Genomic DNA, 8,975 nt, shown 5'->3' with positions numbered 1-8,975 from the left:
ACTGGAAAGTTGCACAGGTCGTGTGGTGTCACCGCCAGACACCACACTTGCTAGGTGGTAGCTTAAATCGGCCGCGGTCCATTTAGTACATGTCGGACCCGCGTGTCGCCACTGTGTGATCGCAGACCTAGCGCCACCACAAGGCAGGTCTCGAGAGACGATATAGCACTCGCCCCAGTTGTACGAGGAGATTGCTAGCGACCATACGGACGAAGCCTTCCTCTCATTTGCCGAGAGCCAGTTAGAATAGCCTTCTGCTAAGTCCATGGCTACGACCTAGCAAGGCGCCATTAGCCTTACCTACTTTGAGAGTTATAGTATAAATGTCTCAAGAAGAATGCTGTAGTCATCAAATAATAAAGTTAAGTATAAAGCAGCTACGTACTTTTCTTGCTACCATTCAATAGTTATCCTGTTCCAGAATTGACGCCCGTCGGCGTGAGTGTGTACGCGTGCCTTTCTATCGGCTACCCGTCACTGTGGACTGGCTGCCTTGTCAGTCCACTTCATTGGATCCCATCCTCGTCGCCAATGAAGTGGACTGACAAGGCAGCCAGTCCACAGTGACGGGTAGCCGATAGAAAGGCACGCGTACACACTCACGCCGACGGGCGTCAATTCTGGAACAGGATAACTATTGAATGGTAGCAAGAAAAGTACGTAGCTGCTTTATACTTAACTTTATTATTTGATGACTACAGCATTCTTCTTGAGACATTTATACTATAACTCTCAAAGTAGGTAAGGCTAATGGCGCCTTGCTAGGTCGTAGCCATGGACTTAGCAGAAGGCTATTCTAACTGGCTCTCAGCAAATGAGAGGAAGGCTTCGTCCGTATGGTCGCTAGCAATCTCCTCGTACAACTGGGGCGAGTGCTATATCGTCTCTCGAGACCTGCCTTGTGGTGGCGCTAGGTCTGCGATCACACAGTGGCGACACGCGGGTCCGACATGTACTAAATGGACCGCGGCCGATTTAAGCTACCACCTAGCAAGTGTGGTGTCTGGCGGTGACACCACAGGTCGTACCGGTATTCAAGAAAGGTAGCAAGAGTAATCCACTAAAACGCAGGCACATATCATTAACATCGATATGCAGCAGGATTTTGGAACATAAATTGTGTTCGAATGTTCTGAATCACCTCAAAGAGAACGGTCTATTGACACACAGTCAGCACAGATTTAGACAACATTGTTCTTGTGAAACACAACTAGCTCTTTACACACACAAAGTGTTAAGTGCTGTTGACAAGGGATTTCATATGGATTCCGTATTTCTAGATTTCCAGAGGGCTTTTGACACTGTACCACACAGTCGGCTTGCAGGGAAATTATGTGATTATGGAATATTGTCCCAGTTATGTGACTGGATTCGTGATTTACTGTCAGAGAAGTCGCAGTTTGTAATAACTGACTGAAAGTCTTCCAGTAAAACAGAAGTGTTTTTTGGCATTCCCCAAGGTAGTGTTATTGGCCCTCTGCTGTTCCTCATCTATAAACGATATAGCAGACAATCTGAGCAGCTGTCTTTGGTTGGTTGTAGATGATGCTGTCGTCTATCGTCTAGTTAACTCATCATAAGACCAAAACAAATTGCAAAACGATTTTGAAAAAATATCTGTATGGTGCAAAAATTGTCAATTGACCCTAAATAACGAAAAGTGTGAGACCATCTACGAGAGTGCTAGAAGAAATCCGTTCAACTTTGGTTGCAAGACAAATCAGTCAAATCTAAAGGCCATACATTCAATTAAATGCCAAGGGATTACAATTACGAACAACTTAAATTGGAAAGAACACATTAAATATGTTGTGGGAATGGCAAACCAAAGACTGCACTTTATTGGCAAGACACTTAGAATATGTAACAGATCTACTAAAGAGACTGCCTACACTACGCCTATCCGTCCTCTTTTGCAGTACTGCTACACAGTGTGGGATCCGTACCAGATAAAATTAACAGAGTACATCAAGAAAGTTCAAAGAAGCGCAGCATGTTTTTATTATCGTGAAATAGAGAAGAGAGTGCCACTGACTTGGTACAAGGTTTGGGGTGGACATCATTAAAACAAATGCGTTTTTCGTTGTGGCGGAATCTTCTCACTAAATTTCTGTCACCAGCTTCCTCCTCTGAATGAGAAAATCTTTTGCTGACGCCGACCTACATAGGAAGAAACGATTAGCATAACAAAATAATGGAAAGTTCGCACGAAAGGATATAGGTGTCAATTTTTTCTGTGTGCTATTCGAAACTGGAATTATAGAGAATTATTGTGAAGGTGGTTTGATGAATCCTCTGCCAAGCATACAAGTGTGATTTGCAGAGTATCTATGTAAATGTGGATGCAGATGTACTTTCGTGTCAGGGAAGAACAGGTCGCTTCTTGTCAGAGAGCTTTACAAATGCGGCACAAGCAGCGTTGCCAACCTTGCGATCTCGATTGTACATATACGGTAATTTAATATGGTGCACGAACATACGATCGATCCTTCAGATCGCACGTCTATTGTACGATATTTTGAAACGCTTACTATTGATAAGATTTCATCTTCTTTACTATTTTAATTTTTGTGGTTTATTTAATTTTTAACAGTTTATTTCATAAATACCGTTTTGAGCAGCCTACATGCCAGTCTGTCCAGCTGTTGTTTATATAATTTTTAACAATTTATTTCACAAATACGGTTTTGAGCAGCCTACATGCCAGTCTGTCCAGCTTTGGAATTCTCCAGTTTTATTATGCTGCAGCTGCATAAGTCAACTTAGGTTATTCCCTCGAGATGAATCCCCTGGCGGATTCACCACGAAATTCACTAAGAAATGTCCTAATTTTTCACAGATGTACAGAGGGGTCCAGAAAAATGTAGACACTCTTTGATAGTTAATATCTTTGAAACAAAATGACATATCGTTGCAATTTTGTGCGGTAGCAAAGTTCATTGTTTTCTCAACAGATCCTGACATGCGTTTTCCAGCAGATGACAATACATAATGAATGAAGTACGATTGTCGTTTGAGCAATGCAACGACGAATTGAAGTGGTGCTGGAAGTGTGAAAACATAATGGAGGTAAACAGCAATGGCACAATGTGTACAGAACTTATCCACAAACATGTACAACAATTGATCGTATTTGGGATACACTTGAAGCCAACAACACTGCTGAGGATGTGCATAAGAAAATGTCTGATCGGCCAAAAACATCAACAACTCTAGCTTCCAGCGCTGCTGTGTTGCAATATTTTACTAAGTCACCTAAAAAATCTGTGAAGCAGGGTGCACGTGCAAGACGGCTAAGCCGAACAAGCGTGTGACAAGTTCTGAAGGCTCCTAAGTGGAAAGTATACGATCCAAGATCGTTGCACGCTGTCAACGAGGACGAGGTGGATCAAAGGGTCTAGTACTACAAGTGGTTTGAAGGCATGCTGTACGAGGATGAATGGTTTGCCGGTATGGTTATCTAGTCTGATGAGGCCCAGTTCAGACTGAGCAGTGCTGACCTCTGCATGTACTGGGCTCCTGAAAATCCTCATGTTCTCATGGACAAACATCTTAATCTACCAGGTGTTAATACACTCCTGGAAATTGAAATAAGAACACCGTGAATTCATTGTCCCAGGAAGGGGAAACTTTATTGACACATTCCTGGGGTCAGATACATCACATGATCACACTGACAGAACCACAGGCACATAGACACAGGCAACAGAGCATGCACAATGTCGGCATTAGTACAGTGTATATCTACCTTTCGCAGCAATGCAGGCTGCTATTCTCCCATGGAGACGATCGTAGAGATGCTGGATGTAGTCCTGTGGAACGGCTTGCCATGCCATTTCCACCTGACGCCTCAGTTGGACCAGCGTTCGTGCTGGACGTGCAGACCGCGTGAGACGACGCTTCATCCAGTCCCAAACATGCTCAATGGGGGACAGATCCAGAGATCTTGCTGGCCAGGGTAGTTGACTTACACCTTCTAGAGCACGTTGGGTGGCACGGGATACATGCGGACGTGCATTGTCCTGTTGGAACAGCAAGTTCCCTTGCCGGTCTAGGAATGGTAGAACGATGGGTTCGATGACGGTTTGGATGTACCGTGCACTATTCAGTGTCCCCTCGACGATCACCAGTGGTGTACGGCCAGTGTAGGAGATCGCTCCCCACACCATGATGCCGGGTGTTGGCCGTGTGTGCCTCGGTCGTATGCAGTCCTGATTGTGGCGCTCACCTGCACGGCGCCAAACACGCATACGACCATCATTGGCACCAAGGCAGAAGCGACTCTCATCGCTGAAGACGACACGTCTCCATTCGTCCCTCCATTCACGCCTGTCGCGACACCACTGGAGGCGGGCTGCACGATGTTGGGGCGTGAGCGGAAGACGGCCTAACGGTGTGCGGGACCGTAGCCCAGCTTCATGGAGACGGTTGCGAATGGTCCTCGCCGATACCCCAGGAGCAACAGTGTCCCTAATTTGCTGGGAAGTGGCGGTGCGGTCCCCTACGGCACTGCGTAGGATGCTACGGTCTTGGCGTGCATCCGTTCGTCGCTGCGGTCCGGTCCCAGGTCGACGGGCACGTGCACCTTCCGCCGACCACTGGCGACAACATCGATATACTGTGGAGACCTCACGCCCCACGTGTTGAGCAATTCGGCGGTACGTCCACCCGGCCTCCCGCATGCCCACTATACGCCCTCGCTCAAAGTCCGTCAACTGCACATACGGTTCACGTCCACGCTGTCGCAGCATGCTACCAGTGTTAAAGACTGCGATGGAGCTCCGTATGCCACGGCAAACTGGCTGACACTGACGGCGGCGGTGCACTAATGCTGCGCAGCTAGCGCCATTCGACGGCCAACACCGCGGTTCCTGGTGTGTCCGCTGTGCCGTGCGTGTGATCATTGCTTGTACAGCCCTCTCGCAGTGTCCGGAGCAAGTATGGTGGGTCTGACACACCGGTGTCAATGTGTTCTTTTTTCCATTTCCAGGAGTGTATGTGGTGTGGTCTGTTATCATGCGTCTTGACTGTCCCACTCTTCTTCCAAGGTACCGTAACTGGTGATGTGTATCTTCATATGCTGCAAACACTGATATTACCTGCCATCTGAGAGGTGTTTGGAAATGAAAGACTTTACCTACAAGAAAATGGCACTCCACCTAGCTACAACACAGATGTCGCTTGGGGGACCTCAAAAAATGAAGTTTATCAACAGAAGACAGCTACACTCAACGAGTGACGTGAAACCATTGAGATCCCCAGTGCAGCTATCACTCCAGAAACATTGACAGCTGTAATTCAGTCAGCATTTCAGCGGCATCGACTTTGTTTGGCTGCTAATGGGGGTCACTTTGAACACATAAAATAACCTTCCCCCTATGCAAGAATTGTAACGATATGTCATTTTCTTCCCTTGATATTGGCTATCAAAGAGTGCCTATATTTTTCCAGGGCCCCCTGTATATGTCTCTTACTTTAGGTATGTGTCAGTGAAGCTTGTAAATCTCTTCCCAGACGTCGTCGAGACCTAGCTAGAAACATTTATAACCATTTTAAAACTGGTGCTAAGAGACAGGCACAACTGCATGAATTTCAAAAGTCATTAGCTATCAAAATTCATAAATTGTTGCATCCATCACAGAGAATATGCCTACCTTTGTGGGCCATTGTACTGAGAATTTTAGAACAGTGGAATGCTTTGAGTCTCTATTTTGATTCTAAATACCTAGAGGAGGGGCTGGTAGAAGAAATTCACCGATCCCTGAATAACATTTTTTAAATAATTTTATTTATTTTTGGCCTACATTTTACCAAAATTCACGGATTTAAATAAGTATTTCCAGAGTGATAAATTTGTTATTACTGACTTACATGACAAAATGATAGAAGGTAGAAGGAAATGTTCCTTTGCTACATGGAGCGACAGATGTTGTAACCAAAAAATTGATTGACATTAAGCCCAACAACAGGTCAGTGTTTCCTCCTGACAGCCAAATGCATTTAGGAGTTGAAGTTCTGAAGGCAATCCAGAAACCAGAAATATGTAATGAACGGGATGCCTTGAAGACCGAGTGAGGTGGCGCAATAGTTAGCACACTGGACTCGCATTCGGGAGGACAACAGTTCAATCCCGTCTCCAGCAATTCCGATTTAGGTTTTCCATGATTTCCCTAAATCGTTTCAGGCAAATGCCGGGATGGTTCCTTTGAAAGGGCACGGCCGATTTCCTTCCCCATCCTTCCCTAACCCGAGCTTGTGCTCCGTCTCTAATGACGCCGTTGTCGATGGGACGTTAAAAAACACTAACCTAAGGGATGCCTTGAAAGACTTTTATCACTTTTTTCGTGCAGATGGGATGTTAAGAACTGAAAAAAATATAACTTTGATGATGATTTATTGCCATTGCTTGCAGTTTTGACGGCTAAAAGGGCTTTTTCAAACAACGAAATAGAAAAAAATACTCTCTTTCTTATACCTCTTACGTCAAAATTGCCAATAATAGTCTCTCTAGATGGTGATAAGCATCTACAACAAATCGACGATGACTAGAGGAAACTTCCTATCGCAAAAATAGACGAAAATATTAAGAACTGTCCAGAAGTGGAAGTATTTTGGGGAACATACTAAACATAAAAACTTTATTCGGCGAGAGACGATTCACAGCCCTACCAGGGCTTGCACTCTCATGTTTATCCCTTCCACATTCAAATGCTGACTGCAAAAGATTTTGTCGTAAGATGGTTCTTATAAAAGTGAAAAATAGGAACAGGCTCGTTACTTCCACAGTGAATGAATGTTTGCTTGCCAGCCAATGTGTGAGGAGGAGCAGCTTGTGCAAAGAATTTTGTTCATACTGAAAATATGCTCTGTAGCATGAAGAAAACGCAATTATATTCGCTCCCATCCACTTCCAGTTCTTCTGTTCTTGTCCCTAGTGAGGAAGAAGAAGGAGAAGAAGAAGATGATGATACATTCCATTTTAAGCCTCCTTCCAAGGCAAGCAAATAATGAAGTAGTTTTTATATAATATTATATACCATATTTACTTTTTATAAATTATTTCATAATAAAAAATTAAAAATCAATATCATTAAAATGTAGAGAAGTTAACATGAAGTAAATGGACATCCTTATTTTTATGTGGTACCAGTATAAATCCCCGGCCTAGCCCGGCCACTATTTCTTCCCAATGCACTGCAACAATCAGAATAGCGCTCTAATTGCGTTATTCTTGACGATAAACATGTAAGCGAGAAAAATTTAGAAAAGGATACAAACTATGCTTAAAGTTTGTTGGCAGTCGCCAAGTGCTTTCATTATGAAATACTGGATGATTATAGGATAGATAATTTGTACTCCATTTTAAGCACATGCGCGTTTTTGACGCCTCTCGTTATTTCTGACTCCATATCTCCTGAGCTATTTGCTATAGAGCGATATGATGTTGCAGGTGCGTTCAGTGATATATGTAGAAAATATATACAAAATATGTTGCGAATGGCACTAGTACTAAAGAAGTGATAAATTAAAACGTCATACCTTATGTCAAAGTTTTACTGCACGCCAATGTTCTTGACCCGTCTAAGTGTCTATCACATCATACCCCCCTGAACTATGTGCCGCATAGTGATATCAGTTTTCTGGTGCATTCAGTGATATACGTGATATTGTCTGCAGTGTGTGTTGCTAACACCATTAGTAGTAAAAAACTGAAAAAAATTAAAATTTCACGACCGACCTTGAATTTTGACGATGTGAACAGTGAAAATGTTGTAAGCGATAAACGTTTTTGTTTTCATAATTTTGTGGAGATGTCGGTGAGAAAAAGTTTCGTAAAAGTTTGAAGTTACATGTGAAGTTTGTTGGAAGTCGCAAAATGTTGTCATTTTCCGGTAACGGATGAACGAAATAGGAATATTTGAGCGCCATGGGCTTCAAGACATCTACATCTACATACATACCCCGCAATCCACCGTACGTTGCGTGGCGGAGGGTACTTCGTACCACGACTAGCATCTTCTCTCCCTGTTCCACTCTCAAACAGAACGAGGGAAAAACGACTGCCTATGTGCCTCTATACGAGCCCTAATCTCTCTTATCTTATCTTTGTGGTCTTTCAGCGAAATGTAAGTTGGCGGCAGTAAAATTGTACTGCAGTCAGCCTCAATTGCTGGTTCTCTAAATTTCCTCAGTAGCGATTCTCGAAAAGAACGCCTCCTTTTCTCTAGAGAATCCCACCCGAGTTCCTGAAGCATTTCCGTAACACTCGCGTGATGATCAAAGCTACCAGTAACAAATCTATTAGCCCGCCTCTGAATTGCTTCTATGTCCTCCCTCAATCCGACCTGATAGGGATCCCAAACGCTCGAGCAATACTCAAGAATAGGTCATATTAGTGTTTTATAAGCGGTCTCCTTTACAGATGAACCACATCTTCCCAAAATTCTACCAATGAACCGAAGACGACTATCCGCCTTCCCCACAACTGCCATTACATGCTTGTCCCACTTCATATCGCTCTGCAATGTTACGCCCAAATATTTAATCGACGTGACTGTGTGAAGCACGACACTACTAATGGAGTATTCAAACATTACAGGATTCTTTTTGCTATTCATCTGCATTAATTTACATTTATCTATATTTAGAGTTAGCTGCCATTCTTTACACCAATCATAAATCCTGTCCATTTCATCTTGTATCCTCCTACAGTCACTCAACGACGACACCTTAGTTTCTAAGTGCGATACTTATTGTACTAAACGTAACTTACTCGTAATGAGAAGAATAAGATAGTTTAAACTTAGGCCAATAATTATGCGAAACATTGGAAATGAACTTTTTGTTGCCCCTGAAAGTCGTTAGATAGGCCACCTGCAACAGGAAGTCCAGGACAGACACCCGAAAACGTATTTTATATTGTAGATTGCAGATATGTACGTTTCCTTAATGAAATAAACAATCATTTTGATACA

This window comes from Schistocerca serialis, chromosome 3 (genome assembly GCF_023864345.2).
Source record: "Schistocerca serialis cubense isolate TAMUIC-IGC-003099 chromosome 3, iqSchSeri2.2, whole genome shotgun sequence".
Taxonomy (NCBI): Eukaryota; Metazoa; Arthropoda; class Insecta; order Orthoptera; family Acrididae; genus Schistocerca; species Schistocerca serialis.
This window is presented reverse-complemented; position numbering follows the sequence as displayed.